The sequence below is a fragment of the Tuber melanosporum genome, assembly GCF_000151645.1.
Source record: "Tuber melanosporum whole genome shotgun sequence assembly, scaffold_49, strain Mel28".
Taxonomy (NCBI): domain Eukaryota; kingdom Fungi; phylum Ascomycota; class Pezizomycetes; order Pezizales; family Tuberaceae; genus Tuber; species Tuber melanosporum.
This window is the reverse complement of record NW_003299094.1, coordinates 452,990-478,423: the sequence shown is the minus strand read 5'-3', so window position 1 is coordinate 478,423 and position 25,434 is coordinate 452,990.

Genomic DNA, 25,434 nt, shown 5'->3' with positions numbered 1-25,434 from the left:
TGGTTTGTTTTAAGTATTGTTTGATACTTGGTTTTGTTTTATTTTTGCTTTAAGTATTGCTTTGATACTTGGTTTGTTTTAAGTATCGTTTGATACTTGGTTTTGTTTTATGTTTTGTTTTAAGTATCGCTTTGATACTTAAGAAGTTTTACCAAAGAGTATCGATTGATACCTTTGATTAGTTTCGTTCATGCTAGACATGAACAGATTTGTGTATTTAAAGACCGCCTGTTTCTACGATAGAAAAGGCAGACTTCGACAGACAGTATTTCAATATACTTGATTGAACTGTTACTTCTTTGTTCCTCAGTACACCCTCGAAGCCTCCTTTAGTTCTCAGCTCTCACCTCCTCTCTGGAAGAGCAGGCCACCTGCCAACTATCGTATCTATTACCGATAACATGGTTAGCACCTTGTGAACACATTACACTTTTGAACTTAGAATTCCTGCGATGAACCGGAGCAGATCTACCAATAGAGGTAGTTGAGCATTTAGAGAAAATAAGAGCAGTGTCAGCCCCACCTGCCTATCATCAGATTTTGAAAGAACATCTTGATGAGATATGCAACATTGTCAATTTTAGTAGAGTGTCCATTATCTGCCCGGAAACAATTTATCAAGAATTGATACGAGATAGCTGACTGAACTTTCCACTCGGGCACTGGCTGCCTGAAGATCTGGCGGTACTTCTATCACTACCAGTTCCACTAATGACGATACTTGAAAACCCAGTGCTTGTGATCCAGGAAACCAATGTTTATGATATGTACTGGACCTGGTGTACTGGTACTTAACTCTTCTGCAACCAGGCAAGTAGGAATGATTGTATTTGGATACAGGCTGGTGGCGACCAGATGTATGGTGCGCTTATGAGGCAACTTCTGGTAAAGCTCATTTGTAATGATCCCTCCTTGGATAGTTAGTTCTTGGGGATGGAAAACGATACTTCTCTTCTCCTTCTGTTTCTTTCCTTAGTCGTATGATAGCACTAGGCCTCTGCCTACGTTACCAATAGTACAAGACCTTTGTCTTCTATCGGGAATGCCTATTGTAAGCTTTCTCTAACTCTTCTTTGTGAAGAGCTTTCCTTGACATAATAATAATGTTGCAATGAAGATAAAGATCATAAAGGTATTTTATATTTGTTAAAGTAATAAGTAGGAAAAGTACTTAGAATTCAATCTAATTTTATTTAAACTCGTACCGCCAATACTGGCATACGACGAGCCCTAGGGCCGGGCCCTCAGGTTGTCACATCCCGGATACCACTAACTATGAACTAACTTAACCTCTCGGCCTGTACCTCAAACATGCCCGTGCCATGCCCTAACACGAATACTAAGTACAAAAACCATCCACGGTAAAGAAAATCCTCCTCAGCCCAGCCTACCCGTCAGCCAAGTTACCTGTACAAAATTCAAAAATTCCACTACTGCAACCTGAATGTGACCCCGCAATAACCTCCACATAAGAAGCCCACCTGAGCACCCTCACTCAATGATCTCGGGACACCCCGCCGACCACCCCAGCACCCGTCCCCATTCCAAACAAAAGAAACATCCAAAACCCAAGCGCGTAGACCCGAAGGAAAGCCGACTTACAGGGCATATGTCCACTAGCCAAGGGGGTATGAACCGTCATAGAGAATCAGGGGGGCACCACACCAGCAGCGCAGCCCAAAAGCCTCGACAGAAGCATCGAGGACGAGATAGTCCCCAAGCCGCCAGCACTTGACCTAACAAGCCCAGGTATTCAACTCTTCCAACTCCTTAGCTTACTCTGCTGGCAGCGACCCCGCTGTGGACTCTGTAGTAGCTGGTTTGCGGTAGTGAACCGGCGAAGGTGATGGCCCTTCCAAGTCGGGAACAAGTGGCACTAGTGAGGTCTGGTCTTGTTTGACTTGACGCTTCTTGGTTTTTTTTTCTCTTCCCACCCCCGGGTGCAGGTCTAGCAACAGGAGTGAACAGGCCACTCTCCTCACCACCCACTGCTACAGGGGGGACGCCACCAGAGGTGTTACCCTGACTAGCTACAGGCTCAGCCCCAGAGGACTCAGACAACTTCCCCACCGAAGGGGGTGATAACACTGTAGCTGGTGTCACCACACCAGGATCCACCCTACCTACACCAGGAGCAAGCACCTCAACCGGACCTGACAAATCAGGAACCAGTTCACCCACACCACTACCTATAGCTGAAGCTGCAGGCAGGGCAGGGATAATGGGTGGTGTAACATTCCCCCGAGGGAGCTCCTCTGCTTGACCCTGAGAATTCTCAGGGTCTAGCCTACCCCCCCCAACCGAGACCACCATAGCAACTGAAGCGACCGAGGGAACAGGTAAGGAAGGGATAACTGTAGGAGCTTCAGCTGCCAATATCGTGAGATAACTGTGATTAATAGCACATTCATTCTCGAGGGCAACTGACAAGACAGATATCTCTTTCCCAGTGCGATGAAATCGCCGAGAACAGATGGAGATGTGATGCTGAAGGCGAGAGACTTCAGCCTCTAGGGCGAAGTTCTTCTCGACGGCACGAGACAGAACCACCACTGAATGTAAAGCAGATGTGGCAGAGGGGGCGGAGGCTCCCTTAGCCATTGCGACCGTGAGGAGGTGACTGTAGTGAACAACCAAAAGGATAAGTAGAAGGAAGAAAAGACTTCCAACAAACGTAGGAGGAGGTATAATGACAAAGCTCCAGAAAGATGTTCAAAGTTAAAGACTTGAGCTATATCGTGAGATAGAAATCAAGGACTCTGATTGGACTGACACCGAACCTTCACTACCGACACGGGGTAAAAGAAGGAGGAAAAGTACTTAGAACAAAGCGTGAAGAACCTATCCTCCTCAGCTGCTTTGGCCTCCATATATAGTGTTCTTCCTGCACGTAGTCATGTGACCCAAAGTAGTCACCTGTGCGAAATCAAATCATAATAAACTAATTATAATGGAATAAACAAGTTATATGACTCGACTGAGTCATATGCGTGAAACCCATGACCTCATACTGAGGTCATGTGTAAAATATAAATTATATGTGCAAGGCATCCCCACAATGAATACTTGCAAGGTATATTCGCTAGGCGCAAATCTCATGACTCATAATCGAGTCATGTATGAAATATCACAAATTATAACATAATAAGTCATATGACCTAAATGAGTCATGTGAAAACCTTTTCCATGCCAAGCTATGTTCGTGACATTAGCTCCTGTCCTCCTAAGCCTAAGTCTCATCAGGCTTTATCCCCAAGTTTCAATAGTTCCTGTCCTGCCAAACGTATTGTCACGAACATGGCTTAGCATGGAAAAGGTTTTCACGTGACACATGAGTATGAGTCACAGGTATGTTATTGTTTTGCGCATATAACTCATTCGGGTTATATGAGTTGTTATGTGTGGGATTTGTGATGCTTTCGCACATGGCTCAAATATAAGTCATAGGACGTGTGCCTGGCGAGTATGCCTTGCGAGTGTGCCTTGTGGGTAAGCCTTGCGCAGATGATTTATGTTTCGCACATGACCTCATTATGAAGTCATGGGTTTTGCACATATGACTCAGTCGAGTCATATGATTGGTTTATTGTGTTATGATTGGTTTATGAGTTTTGTGCATGACTTCGCTATGAGGTCATGGGTTTTCAGCATGTGATCACTTTGGTCACATGACTAGTTTGTTATGATTTGGTTTCGCACATGTGACCACTTTAGGTTACATGACTACGGGCGGGAAGAATACTATATAAGGAGGCTGATGTGGCTGAGGAAGATAGGTTCTTCACTCTTTGTTCTAAGTACTTTTCCTACTTATTACTTTAACGAATATAAAAATATCTTTACGATATTTATCTTTATTGCAACATTATCGTTACCCCGAGGAAGGTTATTCACAAGGAAGAGTTAGAGAAAGCTTACGATAGGCGTTCCCGATAGAAGACAAAGGTCTTGTACTATCGGTAACATAGGCAGAGGCTTAGAGCTATCGTAAGACGAAGAAAGAAGAAGACAGAAAGAGAAGTATCATTCCCCGTCGCCAAGAACTAACTACTCAGAGAGGGATCATTACACATAAGGACCTCCGAACTCTATTGAACTTGTCTTCTGCTTCCGGCCATTTTATCCTCAATCATTTCTAACGTGAGATTCACTATCTCGATCGTGCGCCGTTGACTGTCGTTTAGCTGTCTTAGCTCTGTGATCGTTTTTTTGTTTGCTGAGATTGTGGTCTCGGCCTGGCCAAGTTATTCCCGGAGTCCTCCGATTTACCTCTGCAGGTTTCTGGTATTCGGTTCCGTTTTCGTAGATGAATTTTAGGCTCCTCCCTGCCAGGGCGTCATCCTCCTGGCCCTAGCCCTCTGCCATATTGTGGTCTCCTTTCTGTCCAACTCTTTCTTGATTTCATCCTTCTGTGGGTAGTATCCCACAGTGATTTTTTTCATCCTGTACATCTTGCATGTGTTGTTGAAGCACTGTTTCCAGTGCTTTAGGGCGTGGTCACATACGGACCATACTTTTTGTATTCTCTCGGGAGCCACTCTGAGTCTTCCTTGTCCCCATAGTCTGTGGGACATCCATTATCGTAGTATACCGTCCATGACATAGTGTTATGCTGTGCTTGTTTTTCCCTTTCTCTGAGTTCTTCGTCGGTTGGCCCCATGAATGAGTATTCAGGGCTGGTTGGTGTGGTTTAGGGGTGGCTATCACCCCAGCTCTCGTGTGGTTGCAATGGCGCGGGAGCCTTTCCCTTGCCTTTGTCTTGGTTGAATGTGATCGTTATCTGGGCCGGGCTTGTCTGGGTATCACTGGTGGAAGGTTGAGATGGCATTTTGTGCATGTTCGAAGTTGTGTACAGAGTACTATGTTTTATGGTGTTCTGGTGAATAACTGGTCCACTTGGCTCAGTATTGAAGATTTCCATTGAAGAAGTAAGAATCGACTATCTCGTCAAGTTTGTATTCTGGTTCTCCATTGAGTTCAATTGGAGGAAGAGGAATAATTGTTCGTGAGGGAAACTTATTGTTATATAATTCGAGGAGTGAGATGTGGAATGTGTTGTGTATTCGCATTGATGAGGGAAGGTTGAGTTTATAAGCTCGGTTGCCCAATCTTTCTAGTATTTTAAATGGTCCGATTTTCCTGCAGTCCAATTTCTTTGATGGTTGCGTTGTATAGATATTGCGTGGTATTAGCCATACCATATCTTCCGGTTGTATGTTTGGATCCGGTCTTCAGTGTTTATCGTATTGTTCTTTTTACTGATGTTCTTGACTAATTTCATATTGTAATGTCTCATATAGTTTTCCCATGTCTGTCTTATCCGGTATTATACTGTTAATCGTATGATATGTGGCCTGACTTTGTGGATATTGTCTGTAATTCTCGAAGCAGGGTGTCATGCCAATTGTTTCCTGTTTACTATTGTCGTATGTGAATTTGGCCAATGATAGCAGTTTGTACCAATCATCTTGTTCGTAATTGACGTAGGCCTGTAAATATTGTTTGAGTATTGCGTTTACCCATTCTGTTTGTCTATCCGTTTATGGGTGAAATGCTGTGCTCAGCCTGTTTATTATCACCATTTCTCTAGTTACTTTTTTCCAAAGTCCTGATGTGAATGGTGTTCCTCGATTGGTAATGATATTCTTTGGGAGGCTGTGAAGTTGGAAGACTTCTCGAAAGAATGTTTGTATAAAATCCATCATGTCCATATCTTTTCTGACCGGAATGAAATGACTCATTTTGATCAGATGAGCCACCACGACCAGGATGCTATTACATTTCTTCAATAATGGTAGGTCCATGATAAAACCTATAGAAATTATTTTCCATGGTTGTTCAGGAACTTCATTTGATTTCAGTAATGTGTGTGGTGCGTGTTTTGCAGTTTTCGTCCTTTGGCATATGTTGCAATTCTTGACATATCTTTTGACATCTTCGCGCAGTCTTGGCCAATAGAATGACCTCATGATGGATTCTGTGGTTTTTGCTGTTCCTCCATGTCCTGCTGTTTGAATATCGTGATGTTGTCATATGATGTCTGTTCTTATCTTTTCTTCTTCAGGAATCCCTTATTTTCCATCGTACCACATATTTCCATCCTCCTATTGGCATAAAAGCAGAGTGATTCCTTTCATCTCCTTTTTTCCTTCCTCCAATGCTTCTCTTATTGCCTGAATTGTTTTGTCTCCTTCATTTGCCTTCTCACTTTTCTTTTCTTCCATTGATGTAAATTGGATAACCTCTATTGCCTTGAAGTAGGTCTTTGGTAACTATACTAGTGTTTTTTGTTTGATCCTTTCATCTTCTTTTATTTGTGGTTTGTCACTTGCAATCTTTGTGAGAGCGTCTGGCTTTCCACTTTCTTTACCTGGTTGGTATTCAATTTTGAAGTTGTATTTGCAGAGGTGTTCCATCCACCTTATCTGGCAGTCATTCAACTCCTTCGTGGTCATGAATGGGACCAGATTCTTGTGGTCGGTTAGAACTCGGACTGGATGGTTGTTGTTCCGAATGTATCTCCTCCATTCCTCTAATGCTTGAACTATTGCCAATAGTTCTTTGTTTGTAACATTGTAGTTGTATTCTGTGGAGGTCATTATCTTAGATTGGCAAGACACTGGCCTCCATTTTCCGTCTTCGCATTGTTGTGATAGTATGTCTGAACATACATACTTTGAGGCATTTGCTTCAATATTGTCCTTCGGTTTGGGTCGAAGTGTATCAGTATTGGTGCTGATGTCAGATGTATCCTGATGCTATTGGATGCTTTTTATTCTGTTTCTCCCCATTCCCATTTCTTGTCTTTCTTGGTTAGGTTATAGAGTGGTTTTACAAGCCTGCTAAACCCTTCTATGAACCTTCGATAAAAGTTGCAGAATCCCATAAACTATGAAACATCTCTTTTCTTGTTTGGTTTAGCCTAATCCCATATTGCTGTTGGTTTTCCCTGGGTCGACCTTGACTCCACTCCGGTTGATAATAAATCCGAGGTATTTGGTTTCTTCTTTATGGAATTCACATTTCATTAGTTTGATCTTCATTCCTGATCCTAGTATTGTGGACATGATATTGCTGACATCCTTCTGATGTTGTTGCATGTTTTCCGAATAGATGAGTACATCGTCCAAGTATACAATGCAACAAATGTTGAGGTACTTGTTGAGTACCTTGTTGATCCATCTTTGGAATGAAGCCGGTGCATTGGTTAACCTAAAAGGCATAACCAAGTATTCGAACATTCTATATCTTAAGGCGAATGTTGTCTTCCATTCGTCTCCTGCTTTGATGCGTCTATTGTGGTATGCGTCCTTGATGTTGAGCTTGGTGAAGTATTTTGCTGACTGTAGTCTGTCCAGTGCTTCTCCAATTAAAGGTAGTGGATATCGATCTTTCTTGGTAACTGAATTGAGGGCTCTGTAGTCTACACAGAATCTCATCTTCTCATCATTCTTTTTGAAGAATAGTATTGGAGATCCTTCTGACGGGAAGGAGTCACAGATCTATCCTCGCTTTAGGTTTTGCTTGATATACTTTTTAAGCTCTTCGAGCTCTGCTTCTCCTAGTGGGTATAACCTTTTGTAGGGAATCTCTTTTGGTTTTCCCGTTTTCTCGTCTTTGTTCAGCTGAATCTCGTGGTCAATTCCTGGTCTTCGGAGTAGTAGCCCCATAGCTTCCTCTTCTTGCAATAGATTCGTGAATTGGTGGTATTATTTTGGAATCCTTTCTTTTCATCCTTTTTTGCTTTGGCATTTCTTGTCTTGAATTACTAGTTCTGTGCTGATGTTGATTTTCGCTAGGACTGCTTTTTCGTCTTTGTATGTCTATTTGCGAATTCCTGTTATATCTCCTCTTCGATAGTACCATCCAAAGGCTTGTACTGTGATCCTCTAGATCTCGATTTTTTTTGCTGTATCAGGCTGGTTTTGGTCTGTGCTTCTAAATCCTTTGTCTCCCCTTGTAGTTTCATCCAGATGATCTACTTCATGTGGATCCACATTGTTGATTTTTTCAATGATCAACTGTACAATTCGATCGCCTTCCAGGACTTTATAGTCCTCTTGAGCCAGCATGGTCTAGACTACTTTGATTTCTCCTATATAGTCACCATCCATCACCCCCACCATGGTCATGAGTCGATGTTTGACTCCTAGACCACTGCGGGGTGTTATCTATCCATAGGTGCCATCTGGTAGTCCGATGGCTATTCCTGTTGCTATTATTGCCTACCTATTGGCAGGTATCTTGGTTTCTTGATTGGTATACAGGTTGTGTCCTGTTACCCGTTTGGAACCCTTGGTAGGCACTTTTGCCTCTTGGTCTAGCTTTTGTATCCCAACTCTCTTATCTTCTCGCATCTTGGTGAACTTTGAATGTAAAGTTTCTTCTTCCGCTTCTCATATCAGTATTGAGTAGGCCACCAGTGAACTATTAGGACATTGTGTCACACACATGTCGCTGCTGAAGGTCATCTTGTTCTCGTTCCAATCGATCGTCGGGTTATGTTTTCGTAACCATGGCATCCCTAGGACTATCTCATGGTTCTTGAGATATGCCACTTGAAAAGTTGCCATTTCCCTATGGCTGTCAATGTCCATAGGTACTGTCGCCAGATAGGTTATAGGACCCATTGCGCTTGGCTTTCAATCTGCTAGGTAGACTTGTCTTACTTTCTTCGCTTTTTTGGCGTAGAGTCCGTATTTGTCGCAAATTTCTTTGTCCAAGAAGTCTTCGGTCGCTCCTGAGGTGAGCATTCCATATATCGTTCTCTCTTCCTGCTTTTCATTGTATATCCTCATTTTGATCATCACATGATCTCTGTCTTCTTCTCCTCTTTGCTTGTGTAGTGCTGTGTAGTAGTTCGCTAACTTGATGGGTTTTCCAGTTCTGCATCTTGGGTCTTCCAGACCACTATTTACTGAGGACCCTCATCTTTTTCTGCTGATATGTCCTCGGTCATCATCTCGCGGATGTTGGTTTTTTTTTGGAATTGGAAACGATTGTTTCCAGCTGCTTTAGTTCCTTGTTATCCATTGTCTGGTCGGCTTCGGCATTCTCTTATCCGATGTTCTACCTTTCTACATCTCGGGCAGAGTTTTCCATTTATCTTCCTAGCGTATTCTTCCTTGGATAGGTTCAGGGCTAGCCCTGATCTTGTTTTGTCCAGTTCCATTGGTTTGCCTTGTGGTAATGTTCTGCTGTTGCTTCGTGTTGCTTGTGGTCAGAAGGCTCCATCCATGTTTCTGGATGATTGGGCCACTCTGTGTGCTATAGTATTTTCTGAGTTGTTTCTAACCATGTTTAGTTTACTTTCCTTATCAATCACCCATCTTGTAAATTGTTCTGCCGTTGTATAGTGCGAGTCGGCAATTCCCCATACTTCTCTGAGTCTCTCACTACAGTTCCTTAGAAGGATAATGAAGAGGGTAGTATTATCAACCTCTGCCTCGTATTCAAATAGTCCCCATTCATTCCAATATGCTAAAAAGGTCTGTTTTCCTTGTTGGAGTTTCTCCAACTTCTGTCTTGCTGTCTCCTTAGTATTGAGAACTCTGAATTGTTCAAAGAGTGTTGCTTTGAATTCCTTGTACATGATCTATTCTCTCTGCTTTCTTCTATTTTAGAAGGGCATGATCCATTGTCCCACAAGTCCTCTGAGTAGAGATTCCACATAGGGAATCTTGATCTCGTCATGGTGTTCTCCAGATCCCGTGACGGCAAAATACCATTCGCATTGTACCAGGAATATTCGTAGCGTATCATCGGCTCCTTCGTATATGTTGGGTTTTTTGCTTTCGGTCATTGGATATTTCCTTGTCCTGTGTTTCTTGTTGCTACCAGAAATGCCTGAAACTAATTCTTAGTCATTTCAAGTCTGCTAGTGCCTGGTGCTGGAGTGGCCCCGGCTGGTAGCACAGGTACTGGTGATCTCAACATTCTCTTAGGTCGTGAGGTTCCTGCAGGAGAGCCATTGACTGGTGATCTCTTCTCTGGGGTTACTGGGCTTGCTGCCCTTGAGGGTTCTGCTGAAACATAATCTAGGGTGTCGCTAAATCCTCCTAAGTTAAGATTTTGATTGTCGATGTCGATATCTCCTTCCATGTCTGGGTTGAAGGATGCCGTCTTGTATTTTTTGGCGTCACACTAGGTGACGCTTTGTAATGTAATGATCCCTCCTCAGATAGTTGGTTCTTGGTGACGGGGAACGATACTTCTCTTCTTCTTCTGTTTCTTTCCTTAGTCATACGATAGCACTAGGACTCTGCCTACGTTACAGATAGTACAAGACCTTTGTCCTTTATCGGGAATACCTATCGTAAGCAAAACATAAATCATATGTGCAAGGCATACCCGCAAGGCACACTCGCAAGGTATACTCGCTAGGCGCACGTCTTATTACTCATAATCGAGTCATATGCAAAATATCACAAATTATAACATAATAAGTCATATGACCCAAATGAGTCATATGTGTGAAACAATAACATACCTATGACTCATAATCATGAGTCATGTGAAAACCTTTTCCATGCCAAGCTATGTTTGTGACATCATTGCTCATTTTAAAATTAGGGATTACATGCACCATGAAACTGTCTACTGCCTTGCAGGCATTCAATTGATGAATGTGGTTAATGTGGGGTACCAGTCAGACATACATGGTCTTATAACTATTCATCTGAGGGATAACACCTGGGAACTGAAAATTGTAGATATAGCAATAATCTTAGGCCTAGTACATCTCATTCCAGAAACAGACCAGTGCTGGCTTGTTATTAGTAGGATCAATTTAAGGAGGTTTAATGAGATCTGCTAAGCCATGTAAGAGGGAGCTGGTCCTGTATGTTTTAACATAGATGTATATATAAGTCATTTAAGTTGGAAGGTGTAGGAAACATAAACGACGGAGCCAGGGTGGGGAAAATATTGGAGTCAGGAGGTTGGAAAGAGATCAGTATATAGACATATAGAAATTGAAACTACAACTTGAAGAATTATGCTAGTTAGACTGTGGGTGAAATTTACAAGTAGTACTACTAGTATCATATGCTAGAGCTAGGTCGCTTCACTGAAAGCAATTGAACATTGCTCTATGAGTGAGAGAGTACATCAGCAGTAGACCCTGAAGAGGCAGGGATAGAAGATATGTTAGGAATGCGTTGGGAAGTAGGAAAGAGGGTAGGAAAGAAGGAGAGTATCCTGATTATACATTAGGGCCAGGGGTGGTAGGGGGGTGCCAGGATGCCAGTAGAGTGAAATGTAGCTTTCAGACACAACTGGTGTTGAAAGTGACCTCAGGATGCAGGGGACACAAGGGATGAAGGTGACATAAGAATTGGAGTCTGATATGTCAGGACGCAGTGCCTGCATATCAGACACATGTTATATTTTTGCTGATGGATCTCTATACCATGTAGTAAGTACCTGTTCAACCATTATATATGTAATAGGATAATTAAAAATAAAATAAGCTTTAACAGAAATTAGATTCATACTATGTCAAGTGATAGAGTGATATTATTTTTTAGATGACTTGAAAATCATTTAATATACTTTCTATAATAATTTAAGATAATTCTGTTTTTCAAAATAGTTCCAACAATTCCAAAACTTTCCTCTTCATCCAACTGGTAACAATTCTCTTTTCTGTTAGATGTTATGGTATTTCTACTACATCAGCAAAAGTTTACCCTGCATCTGGTACATTGGCCTAGGGTCCTGATGCATGTTATGTACCATCCGCGTCCCCTGCATCCTGAGTGTCTGGAGTTGAGTCGCAATACCTTGCACGTCATGTGCATTCTGTATCGCCACCCTCTGTTTCTTTACGCCCGGTGCCTTTGGGCCCTAACTACTATGTTGCTCGGAGGTCCTGACAACATCCTGTATGCCCTCTGTCCTTATACCCTATCATGGTAGAACTCCCTGCACATTGCCCAGTACCTAAGTTCTGACACTTTGCTTGTGCTCTTGGCTCTCGGGAGGGCACTGTGCATTGCTGTCCTTGGTTGCACTGTATCTTGTTCTCCAGGTACATTCTCTGATGCCGTCTGACATGCTTACAAACACCATTTCCTGCTGTCAATGTAACTATGTCGACTTCCCCTCTCAATTATGGCCTGACGTCGCATTGTTGTTTCCACATTACTATGAGGTCACCACAAGACAATACCAATTTGAGTTTGTCTGCCAGTAGTTTCTCTGTTACTCTCTCTTGACATCTGATGTCCATCCTATGAGTGGTCTTATATCCTTTGCTGCTGATAGCTGTCTGGACATCTTTGGGCCCTAGTATCTACACTGGTACTCATCGTTCTTGATATTACTACTTCCCTAATTCTCTAGTTAAAATTTCGATCCCGTGTACTTCAGTTCAAATATTACTCTTCTATTATTTCTACTTAACCTCCACAGCTCTACACGTCCTGTGTCCCATGTTATCTTCGTCTCAGCCCCATCTTAGTGTCAAGATATAGGCAATTCTAATGCCCAAGTAATTGCGCAGATTTCATCTAATACTGTTGCTCAACGTTGAAGCAGTGACATTGGGTGAAATCTCCTCTGTTTTTACATACACACTTGAAATATCGTCATGGATTAACTATGGCCCCAGGAGTACAACATCTGGGTTCATCGAGGCAGCAAAGTTGGATCCAGTTATTTTTCAATATATCTCATTGAACGTCCTTAAATCTATCTGACTATTGACGAGCTATTACCTATCCACCTCAGAAATTAGGTAGGCCAGGCTTAGGATAGTGCCAATGTCTACTACAGTAAACCTCTGCAGATTCAGCCTCTTTAGCAGCTCTACAGTGACAAGATTACGGAACTCTGATGTGTGTTCAGAGTTCAGTGAATTTAACACGTGAACACCTGCTAGACGGTAGACTGTATTTTGGTTCCAGTCTTCGTGGAGCTTGAAGAGTACGATGAGTTTCCCAGGCAGATGGACCTGTAGTGCACCATACATTTACTCCCCACCAATTTGTATCCAAATCCAATTGTTGCGACTTGCTCGGTTTTGGAAGAGCTTGGTGCCTGTATATTGTGCAGTTGGATGTCATAAACATTGGTTTCCTGGAATGCTAGAACTGGAATTTCAAGTTGTGTCAATTGTTTAAAGGGGAGGCATTGAAGTATTCTGGGACCTTCAGGCAAGTGGCGCTCAAATGGCAGGCTCTGCTAGCTATATTGAACCAATTCAACATACATATTATCACTCAAGATGCCCAAGGCTTTGCACAAATCACTAAGGTGGGTAATATCTCCATGATGCCCGTTGAGGGCCTGACGGCGTGTTGGTTGCTGTAACGTGTTCGCAAGGTGCTAATCACGTTATCGGTAATGGATATGATAGTTGGCAGGTGGCCTGCTCTTCCTGAGAGGAGGCGAGAGCTGAGAACTAAAGGAGGCTTCGAGGGTGTACTGAGGAACAAAGAAGTAACCGTTCAACCAAGTATATTGAAATACTGTCTGTCGAAGTCTGCCTTTTCTATCGTAGAAACAGGCGGTCTTTAAATACACAAATCTGTTCATGTCTAGCATGAACGAAACTAATCAAGGGTATCAATTGATACTCTTTAGTAAAACTCTTTAAGTATCAAAGCGATACTTAAAACAAAACATAAAACAAAACCAAGTATCAAACGATACTTAAAACAAACCAAGTATCAAAGCGATACTTAAAACAAAACATAAAACAAAACCAAGTATCAAACGATACTTAAAACAAACCAAGTATCAAAGCGATACTTAAAACAAAACATAAAACAAAACCAATAACCAAGTACCCGTACCGGTTACATTCCCCAAAACAAAACAACTGTTTAAACAAACAAAACCTAATAATCATCAAAGGCGGATTCCGAGAAACTCATGGCTTCAGTTTCCGCCAAAAACTCTTCATCATAGGTATCACACCAAGGACAAGAGGAAACTCTAAGGAAACACTTAGACTCGAAGAAATCTAAATCACAGTAGTCACGAATACCAGATTCGTGCTGTACGTCAACCCAAGCATGATCACAATCAGGACAGTAGTCAATCCAGAGGATTTCGAAGTAGTCTTCAAGTTGGATAGCATCGCGGTTCAACAACAGTCCAACAACCTGTTGTCGCTGCCTCACATTGAGCTCCACATAGTTTGACATCGTTATGGTATTCGGATGGTGATTGGTGACTAGATAAAGTTGTCGAGAGCCTGCTCCATAGCTTGATTCTCCTCATCGCTACTTTCGAACTCTGACTCAAAGTGTGGTGCCCAAAATCCATCTCTAGTTTCGAGTTCTGCGTGCCATCGCTCAGTTTCTGGCATTGTAGGTGTCCAGCACATGGTGATATAATTGATTGTTGGGGGGAGGGATTCATTTGGCATGTTGTCTTTCCACCATCCGTTCACCATATCCATAGCGTGCTCAAGTCCTTCCAGTGGTTCCCAACTGTTTTCGCTCGTCGGATATCCTTTCCATTTGACTAGGAATTGATCATTTCCATGCCAAAGGCGATGGTCTCTGATTTCTTCAACTTCCCATTCATCCTTCTTCTCGATGATGATAGGTGCAGGCCGGGAGTGGGTCCTTCCAGGAAACTTGGAGTCGTCATTGGGATGGAATCGTTTGACAGCTGAGGTGTGGAAGACTGCAGTATTGCGGCGGTACATGCGTCCATCCATCTGGACAGTGTAATTCTCTGTATGCTCGTCAAAGGATATGACTTTGAAGGGTCCTCGCCATCGGGGTTGTAGTTTCTTGCTGCGTCCGACATTGGTAATAAACATGTTACCGTGTACCATGAGCATGTCTCCTGGTGAGATGGGAACATGTTTGCGACGTCGTTTCTGGGCAGTGGTGGTGCTTCGGAATCGGGCAGTCTTAACAGCTTGGAAGGCATCGTTCCGAATTGCTTGGTGGCGGTTTAGATGGTCATCGGAGGCAGGGACTGAGGAGTTCTTGAATAGAGTTGTAGGTAGGAGAGGGTATTGGCGGCCAAAGACTGCCTTATATGGTGACATTCCCAGGGTATCTGAAAATCCGGCATTGATATATGCGGCTAGTTCAAATAGGGCTGGTTCCCAGTTGGTTTGTCGTTCATTGATCATGTTCCTAATCCCGGTCTTGACCTCGCGGATTTTTCGTTCTACTTGGCCATTAGTCTCATGGTGTCCTGGGGCAGCCATAATGTGGTTTATTCCAAGAGAGGTTAAGGTTTGCTTCCAGAATCTGGCGGTAAAGCGGGGATCAGCATCACTGACAATAGATAAGGGGAACCCGTGGGGGGTAAATAAATGTCGTTGTAGGTTATTCCAGGTGTCTTTGGAGGAGTCGGTGACCTTCATTGGTATTAACTAGGTGTATCCAGAGAATCGATCCACAGCTACCAATATGGTGTCATATCCGGCGGACTTGTTGAATGGTCCTGCGAAATCGATGGCATAGGATTCAAATATTTCACATGGTAGTTGGAGGGTCTGTGCTTTCCCTTCAGGAAGTTGTGTTCGCTCCTTATTTGCCTGGCAGAGTTCGCATTGCCTGACAAAATCGCGGAAGTCCTTTCGCGTTTCAGGCTAGTAGACATATTCTGAGGCATATTGGAGGTTGCGATCTGCACTATGGTGTCCTTTGTTGTGAATCTCGGATATGACATATTCTCTAATCGTCATTCCGTTGAACATATGGCCTTTTGGTACGTATAGGCAATGTTCTCCATAACGGGTACTGGTAAAGACCATTCCATTGGATATGTTGTAGGGGGCGAGGTCCCCATGCCTGGAGGCATCCATGGCTTTGAAGTAAATCGGGTCATGGCGGTATCCTGCTATCATTTGGCTTCGGAAAGAGGAGGTTAATTCTTCTGTGGTTGATCTAACATCTCGTTCATCCTCGATTAGGGATCCTCTTGTTGGTTCGATAGCGGCTTCCTGTTCCTCAAAGGTTTCGCAGAGTTGACGCCGATGCTCGGGAATAGTAGGGAGTATGACCGAGACAATGGTTTCATTGTTGTATACTCGTAAGGGTCCACCATATAGTGGTCGTGAATCGATCATGGGAGGAGAGGATGGCGGGGCTGACTGTGACGGTTGTAAATACGACATTGCATCCACGTAGGCTGCTGCTTGTTCGAGTTCTTCAAGGCCTTGGTATCGCGTTGGAGCAGGATTAAGGACATGAGGGTGTTGGGTTGGCTCATTTCCATCGATCCTTTCTTCTTCTCCTTCTGCGGTATCGAAGCTGGTGTCTTTGGAATCATCAGCAGGCATATAGTACAGTCGCTGGTATCTGTTGCCGAACTTGATCTCAGTTTGGTGAAAAGGGCAGGTGTCGTGATAACAGTGGGACCAGTGGGTTCTGCTTTGTTCAAGTTCGTGAGGAGGTGTGCTGCGGAGCGTGCAATTGTCTTTCCATTCTTCATCAATGTCCTTTCCTCGTTCTGTTCCGGCAGCACTGTACATGGTGTAAGAGAAAGGATTGGAGGGAGTGGCAGAGCTGGCGGTAGCCATTGACGGTTCTTGTTCATAGGAGGTGTCGTCAGGGCTGTCCTCGCTTTGTCTTGTGTGGTCGTGAACAAGGGGAGGGTTTGCAAGGTCTTGATTCTCGTATAGGCGGGAGAGAGCATCAGCTAAATAGTTCGTTCTTCCAGGGGTATAGATGATTTTTGCATCGTATTTGCTGATCTCGCCTATCCATCTTGTTCTTCTTCTTCGCCGGTATCTTTTCTGTTTTAAGATTAGTGAGCGGTTGGTGGTCGGTAACAATAGTGAAGGTATTGCCCATCAGGATGTGATTGAAAGCAGCGAGAGCATCAATCACAGCAAGGGCTTCCTTGTCTGTTGTCCCATAGTTCATCTGTGAGTTAGTGAACTTTCTGCTGTGTAATGCCGCCGGCCTTGCCGTTTCATGGGAGGCCCCTTGCCCAACCCATGCTCCAACTCCAACATCCGATGCATCAGTAATCAACCATATCGGTTCTGGTTTACTATAGTCGATAGGTTGAATAACGTTGGCGTTTTTAATCAAATCCTTGATGTTGGTAAAGGCTTGGTCATGAGTGTGGGTCCAGGCAAATTCTGCGTTGCCGGTAAGGTCTGTGAGCGGCGCTGTCACAGTGGCGTGGTGTGGGAGGAACTGGGAAATGTAGTTGACTAGTCCTAGGAATCGCATGAGTTCTTTTTGATTCTGGGGTGTTGACCATTCCGTTAAACAGGCTATTTTTCCTGGGGCTGCGTGTATTCCTTCATTATCTATAACATGTCCTAGGATATCGAGCTTATCGGCAAATAGGATTGATTTGTTTCTGCTAGCATAAAATTTAGCTTCCCTAAGTTTGGTACAAACCAAACCTATATGGTAGGCGTGTTCTGTTATGGTGTTCGAGAAAATGAGAATATCATCAATGTAGACCCAAACAAAATGGTGGAGGTATTCGCTTAGGAGGTTTTCCATAATTCGCATAAAGGTGGCAGGCGCATTCATATCACCTTGTAACATAACTCGGCTAATGAAAGTTCCGAAGGGTGTTTTGAAACTGTTGTATCGTTCGCTTTCTGGGTCTAACCTTGTTTGGAAGTAGGCATCGCTTAGGTCAATCTTACTTCGGAATCTAGCCCGTCCAACTGCATTTAGTATCTGGGTTATGGTTTGGGATAGCGGAGCTGTCCATAACCGTATTTTCATTCCGTAGTTTGAGATCAACCAAGGGGCGGATTCTTTTGCCATCTGCTTTGGGTTGAACAAACATAGGAGCGGCACCAGGGGCTTCTGCCCGGTAGATGACTCCTCTTCTTTGTTGTTGGTTGATCCAATCACAAAGTGGGCTTTTGTATGCGTCAGGAATAGAGTAGGTGGGTTGGTTCTTGAGATTGGAAGGGTCTCGGAGGCGGATGTGGTGATTCACTTCTCTCATAGGTGGTAGTTCTTCGGGTATTTGATCAGGGAAAACATCAGAATACTCATCCAATAGTCGTAGGGCAGTTGTTTCACAGACTGCAGCTCGGTATTCTCCGCTTGTTGGCTTGCATGAGACTCTGACCTTCTGATCTGGGAAATCGATAGTTGATTCCCCACACCTGATTATAGCTTTGTGACGATTCAGGAAGGGCATGCCTATTAGGGCATCGTATTTGGCTAAATTTCCAACCAGCATTTCCTGGGGGGGTAGGACTGCAGAACCAAGTCGAATGGTCGCACTACAGGTTTTATGGCTTGTGGATCGTGATCCTTTTACTGCCATATTGACTGGTATGGGTTGGTTAAGGTCTCGGGTAGGGAGTCCATGGACAGAGACAAAGGCATTACTGATCATATCTCTTCCGATTGCACCAGTGTCGAATAGGACTCGAGCCTTTTTGCCATTGATCAGGATAGTGCCTTCTAGAGCAGTGTGTGTTTTGAATGTAGCTGGAGGTCGAACACTGTTGCATTCCACATCGATGTACCCAATGTGGATCTCTTCATATTCACTGGATGGAGCGTAATCGCTTTCAATATTGTTAGCCGACGCCTCTTTTTTTATAGCCTTTCCTTTTCCTTTCTTCGCAGGACAGTTCTTTGCCATGTGTCCTGTTTTTCCACATTCAAAGCATTCTCCCTTTTGCCGTCTCGATTCTTTGGAGGATTTTTTCTTCTTGAAAACTCATGGGGTATCGTCTTCAGAGTTGCTGGAGGCTTTGTGTCGTGGCTGGCTGTTCCTATTAGAGGATGTCTGTGTTTTGTAGGCCTTGGTCTCATGGAGAATGGCGTCCTTTCGTTCTGCTCTAGCACTTATTACTGCAATATTATCGCCGTCTTCCTCGAGTGGTTCTACCTCTCGCCGGAGGGTAGGGTGCATAGTGTCGTAGAATCGTCGCTTCAGGATGTATTTGGAGATACTTCCTCTCTCCATTCGATCCTTATACATTATTAGGTCCGTGGCCACATCGGTGATTCGTTTGACATGTGTTCCGTTAACTTGCTGGAGCTGGTTGAATTTGTTATATAGGAGGTCGTTGGTTATAGAGGATTGGAATCGTCCTTTCAAGTAATCGAGAACTGTAGATCCTCTTAATCTTACATTCCCGCCGAAGTCCTTATAGCATTGGTGGTATGCGTCGGTTGCCTTTCCTTCACAGAATGATCCAATGATAAGTCCGGTTGTAGGGTCTTCCACATCTTTTCCTTGTAAGAGTAGGAAATGTGAGAGTTCTGTGGCCCATCGTTCAAAAGCTTCAGGTTTGAGGTCTTTCCCTTCGCCTGTGAATTTCGCTGGGAGGTGAAGTTTAAACTTAGGGGGTTCAAATGCTGCGGGTACCTCCTCTTCTTCAGGTCTTGCCCGAGATTTCCCTCCTCCAGAAGGCCCTCCTCCTGTGCTAGCCATATCTGAATCGCTACTAGATTCGGGGTTGTTTGGGAGTTCAAAGGAAGGCTTCTTTGCTGGGGTAGAAGGGAAGTCTCCTGGAGGTTGTGTATCTTCCGTGATTGCCGGATCGCCGGGCTCTTTAGCAGAGCGCCGGGGTTGTTTCTTCCTAGTAAGGTCTTGCCGTGGGATTTGCTTCCCACTCCTGGTCGTCAAAGACTCTATCTTGGGTTTGAGATGAAGCCGAATATACTGAAATTCTGCCGCTTCTCTCCGCTAGCTTTCTGAGGTGGATATCGATAGGTTGATCAGGCCTAAATCCGGGGACAGGTTCTTAACCACTTGCTGAGGTTAAAAAAATGTAACGTGTTCGCAAGGTGCTAATCACGTTATCGGTAATGGATACGATAGTTGGCAGGTGGCCTGCTCTTCCTGAGAGGAGGCGAGAGCTGAGAACTAAAGGAGGCTTCGAGGGTGTACTGAGGAACAAAGAAGTAACCGTTCAACCAAGTATATTGAAATACTGTCTGTCGAAGTCTGCCTTTTCTATCGTAGAAACAGGCGGTCTTTAAATACACAAATCTGTTCATGTCTAGCATGAACGAAACTAATCAAAGGTATCAATTGATACTCTTTAGTAAAACTCTTTAAGTATCAAAGCGATACTTAAAACAAAACATAAAACAAAACCAAGTATCAAACGATACTTAAAACAAACCAAGTATCAAAGTGATACTTAAAACAAAACATAAAACAAAACCAATAACCAAGTACCCGTACCGGTTACAGTTGCAGAGATTTTATACTCATTTTGTCTAAATGATCCATGATATTTATAAGAATATCAGCAATGGAATGTTATACTGCATCAAGGTTCAAAACTCTCATTCAGACTGCGTAGTATCGACTGTAACTCTGGAGGATCTGCCGTGCAGTATCATTGTTATTCGAACGTCGTCATCCTTCTTTTATCTGCTTCTTAGATGCCAACTCGCTAAACTTAGTAGAATACTGTGTATGTTGCCAACCTACTACACATGGTTGCGAAAGTGACAAACTAGATGCATCTTAATGAAGTTAATATGAGACTCCGCTTGTATCAATTTTATGTATTCGTCATTCTCTTCTTCCAGGTTCTGCGCCTACATGTGAGACCGCTCAGATCGAGCCACAGATTGATCTACCAGAGTTCTCTGATGTTGTAAACCTCTTTACTGGTCTTGAAGCTTTGCCTCTATCTATTTAGACATTCTAAACTACAAGAAGATATCCTTCATCGAGTGAAACAGATTAAGATATTGATCTATATAATCAACTGTCTCATACGTATGGCTTCGATATTATGCTATCAGATTGAAATCGGGTAATGAACCGATTCAGGGAAGTGCTCATTTGAAGGGTAGGTGTTGGGTACTATCAGGCCGTCTCAAGGCGAGAGCCAGAACTCCTAAAAGACAACGTCTCAAGTACTTTATCTTCTTTCCTTACTACTGGGTAAACTTGTAGTACGCTTTGCTGGGTACAAAGAATCCCAGGTAGGGAGGTAAAGTTTTCCAGGCATCATCAAACGCCTCCAGCCTTGCATGTTTCTTAAGAAATCCCTGAACCCAATCCATCATGTGTTTGAATAGTCAGAGGTAAACAGTGTGGAGCAGATCTGGCTAGTGTAGGCCAGTAGGTAAAATACGCAGTAGTCCATCAAAAACATTTCGACTTATCTTGAGACTGAGACTATCAAACGTAGTGTGGATGTTGCCTGACACAGGCTTTCCTGAGCCCTTCTGAACTTCTTGTTCCTGGCACTTATATCTCGCATAATCTCTTGCTGGGTACCTCACCCAAGTGTTGGATCCTAACATATCTGCAGGTATCTCACACTTGGGACAGGGGTTGGATTTTACCCCTGTAGTGCAACATTTTCCATATGGTCCACAATCTACGCTGCAGGGATAGGGAAACATGTCTGTATTTTTCTATCTGCACAGTCAATTGTTACACTATCGAGTATGGCCTCTTACAAGGACTCGAATAGGAGTTTGAATACAGCTTGTAGTGTGCCGGCATTGATTTGTCTCTGTAGTTAGATTGCGGAAGAAAACTGTAGGAGCTTGGACGGGACTGGCAATAGCGCCAGAAGCAGAACTGCCATTGATCCAGGTCAGTTACGGATGGTAGACAGAAGATTTCCAGCTGTGATATACACTGGCCTCGCCTTCTTATTAGTGGAGAAGTTGGTGAGATACGTTTAATCTGATATCTCAATAATCGGAACCACAGTGATGCTAGGTGGAAGTATTTCCTGTTATGGGTTTACCTCTGTTTCTGTCAAAATGGGTGCAATTGCTGTTGGCAGGGTACTTGAACATCCTACTACCAGTCCGCTGCATGCATTTCCGCATATACTCTTTGTTCATTGGGATCACATTCAAGTCGCGGCATGTAAACAAAATCATCTGTGTAGGCTTTTTGACAAAGAAGATATCGGACACAGTCTAGAATATTACAGTAAAAGAATGGCAATGTTCTTGTACTATCCTGGACCTGGGCCTCGAACCATTGTAGATATGAGCTATACAGATCTAGTGAGCAGAGGTAGTTCTCGAGTGTATGCATCGAACAATAACCAATGTCTACCACATTACTGAGACCACTTGAAAAGTATTCATTAATCTGTACCTTAGATATCTTGCTTTGTATGAACCAAGATACAAGTTTAAAATTGTGCACGCTATCAAATGGCACCCACGAGTCCTCACACAGATCTCTGTGTTCTTCGGCAAATCTCCTCATATCTCCAATAGTTTCTCCTGGGTGGGAATAATACTCAGGTTTACTCGGCGCTAAAGAATCATCGACCTAATTCAGTGATTCCGTGTCAGACTCATGTGCAACCCCATCATTAATGGTATCTGGTTGGTAGGTGATGGGGTCGGGGTCGAATTCATAGAGGGAATCAGGCTGATTGCTCTCATGATCTGGGGCGTTATGCGGCAATCGGTGGGATTCCATGCACTGGATACTCTTCGATGAAGAAGTACCTTGTATGTAGGGCATGAGGAGAGTGCTGATGTCGGCATGCGCAGTTTGCAGATGTCTCTCATACAGGCCAGGACGGGGATACTTCTGGTAACAAAATAAACATTTGGTAGGCATTGTGGGACTAAGGTTAGTGGATTTGGAGAAGCGTGTTTGTATGATGAGGTGCAAGTAGAAGGCTTACTGTTCTGTGTGTAGATTCAGATGTCAGCTAGGGTCAAATTTGGATGACCCACGACTTAGCTAATGGTCGACCCGGTTTAGCATATGGTTTGCATGTATTATGTATCTTCGACTATTCCTTTTTGTTATACGGTTTCATGAGCACTTGGACTGTGATATTCGGTTTTATGAGCTCATGGATCGGAGATGTCCTGCTTTTCAGTCCACAGGTGTACAATGTCCTATTTTCAACTTAAAACACAGGTAGGGTGGAGATGTCTGGAGCGCCTGGACTCCAGATTACACGCAAGTATGGAAAATATTTCAGCACGCCTTGAATGTCGGGAACTGAGCTTGGATATTTAAACTAAATTAATCATGACCAAGGGAAGGTCACTTCAGTCACAACAGGAAATAAATCCACAATATTCATGACATCTATCATACTCACAATATCAACACTTAGAACAAACCAAAAGATATTGTGTAAAACAATAACAATATACAATATGTCCACTTACCAATTGTTCCAAAGGGACATATGACTCTGCTAGAACCCTTCTACCAGCTTCCAGCCATTGCTATTGTTGGAGAAATTACGCCTGTAAGAGCCGGTAACCAAAATATCAACACGTAGAAGACATTGCTTAACTTTACTCCAGATAATACAGGAAGACAGCTCTATATGGTGTGACGAAATACCATCAAAGGCCAAATGTTAGCAAGGAACTTTACAAATAACAACACATTCCCAAATGCTGGTTTCAGTGAGCGTTTTTAGTGTGTGAGGGGATTATGTCCTGCCTGTGATTGTCTTATAATAGCAGGGGCTAGTGACCTGCCCCAGAAGCGACAGATCGAAGAAGCCATCATTATGCTCATTAAGGTCTGTGGTAAGAATTTAATGGACATTCTTCTGAAAAGTTCAGTGCCTCAACTGGCGCCAGGCACCCCAGCAATCATTCCGGTACATGTCACTATTAATCAGCTATTGCTGCCACCTTGGGCAACAGCCTAATAGGGCGTGAATGCACAACAAGGTCCTGCGCTACAACATGAAGTAGCCCATGCAATGCAAGATGACCAGGTTGATGGGGATGGTGAGGATGACGAGGCTGATGGCAATACTGGTGGTGAGACTGGTGACCTGATTGACGTAGATAGATGACCTTTCCCCGGATTGGGCCAGGAGGATGATGAGGATGGCCAGGACCTCTATAAACCACCTACTACAAATATATATCATAAACATGTACTGAAAGGAGTTCCGGCTATACAAGAAGGGCAGAATGCACCTGAACGTCCTTCACTTGCATGCCCACCCTAAGCACTACCTGTTAATGTTTCAACCAGTTAGTTTATTTTCCTACAAGTTGTTGAAGTCGAGCTTCTACTTACTGACAAATGAAATATAGATTGGGGTACATTACTTGGGCGCCCTCGTGTAGTTCATATAGTTTGGGTCCAGCTCTTATTATGTGGTACGGGTTTAGACAGTGTACAAAAAAGGTTGGCTGAAGCTTCACCTGATTATCAATCCATTTATTGGCGAGCCCCACACATCTCCGGAATCTGATTTGGTGTGTTGGATTCCTCTAATCTTCCAGGGTTATGCGCCATGATCTTGAGATGGATACTAGCATGACTGGTTCACTATATGCTCGACGCTATGGGTGAAGGAGGTAGGTTACTGCGCCAGCTTTCTGCACAACACTTATCACAGTGGGACTTCATTTTCATTAAAAATGGTGAATCGATGTGTACCTGGCTACTCTCAAATCCTGTGTGGCAGGATCTGTTGGATCTCTTAGTATATTGCTACCATGATGAAGGTGACACATGGCTGGAGATGCCAGTGCTATAGGGGTATGCATATGCTGATGAGGATGCGATATTTGAACTTGGTACCGAACTAGATAGAATCACAGGTCAGCTGCATACTAGAGCACCTATGTCAGGCATAGGAGTGGCTGGTGGTCAAAATAACAACCGTTGGAGAGAATAGGCTCAGAAAAAAGACATGATATTCTCGGTGACTGTACCATGCCAGGATGCATATCATGCAAGTAACAATAAGATAGACAAAAGTCTGACAATCTCTGCACCCATACCGAGTGCAGATATACCTAATCATTCAGATGAGGATGAGATGCAAGCTTTCCTTTCTGGTGAGTCATATCTGGAATCATCTGTTATGGAAATCTGTTTATCTCTCCCATATCGTGTCTCATTGCAAATAACAATCTGGACTCTCCTGAATAGACAATAACCCTCCAGTTTACTTAGACCTCGTAGAATGTTCAAGAATGTACTGAAGCGATACACCTTTTTTGAACTTGTAAACATTCCCACACAGAAGCTGAAGAAGCTGCACCTGGCTCTAATTCCGGACCATGATGTGATGGATTGGACACTGTGGGTGTTCAAATAGCAGTCAGCCTGGATCATGTATTAGTAGAGTGTTTTTGCAGTGGATTTGTGAGAACAATCGCGAAGTCATCCTTCCTTCCGCTTGTCTCATATATCTGTCATTCATTATGCTTCTCATGAAGAATAGTATGGTATCTCCCATTTCGTATCCTCCATTGCCAGATATTCTAAATTGTGTATCTGGATCACCCTTGGTGTATGTTGACCTAATCCCTGTTGTAGATATCTTGGCATGTAGACATCTATATGGCTCAAAGGTTTTGACGCCAGTGGGCAGGACCAGTGTGTGGCTTAAAACCTTATGTTGTAAACCTTAGAGCAATTACTTCTAGGACCCCATTCAGATCACGATACGTTTAGAATTATATTAGTATCTATATCTATACACAAAAACCTCCTGTCACTCTGAAGACAAAGTAGTTAGTCTGTATAGTCGGCACAATTTCACATCGTTGCACAATGACAGCACATGTGTGG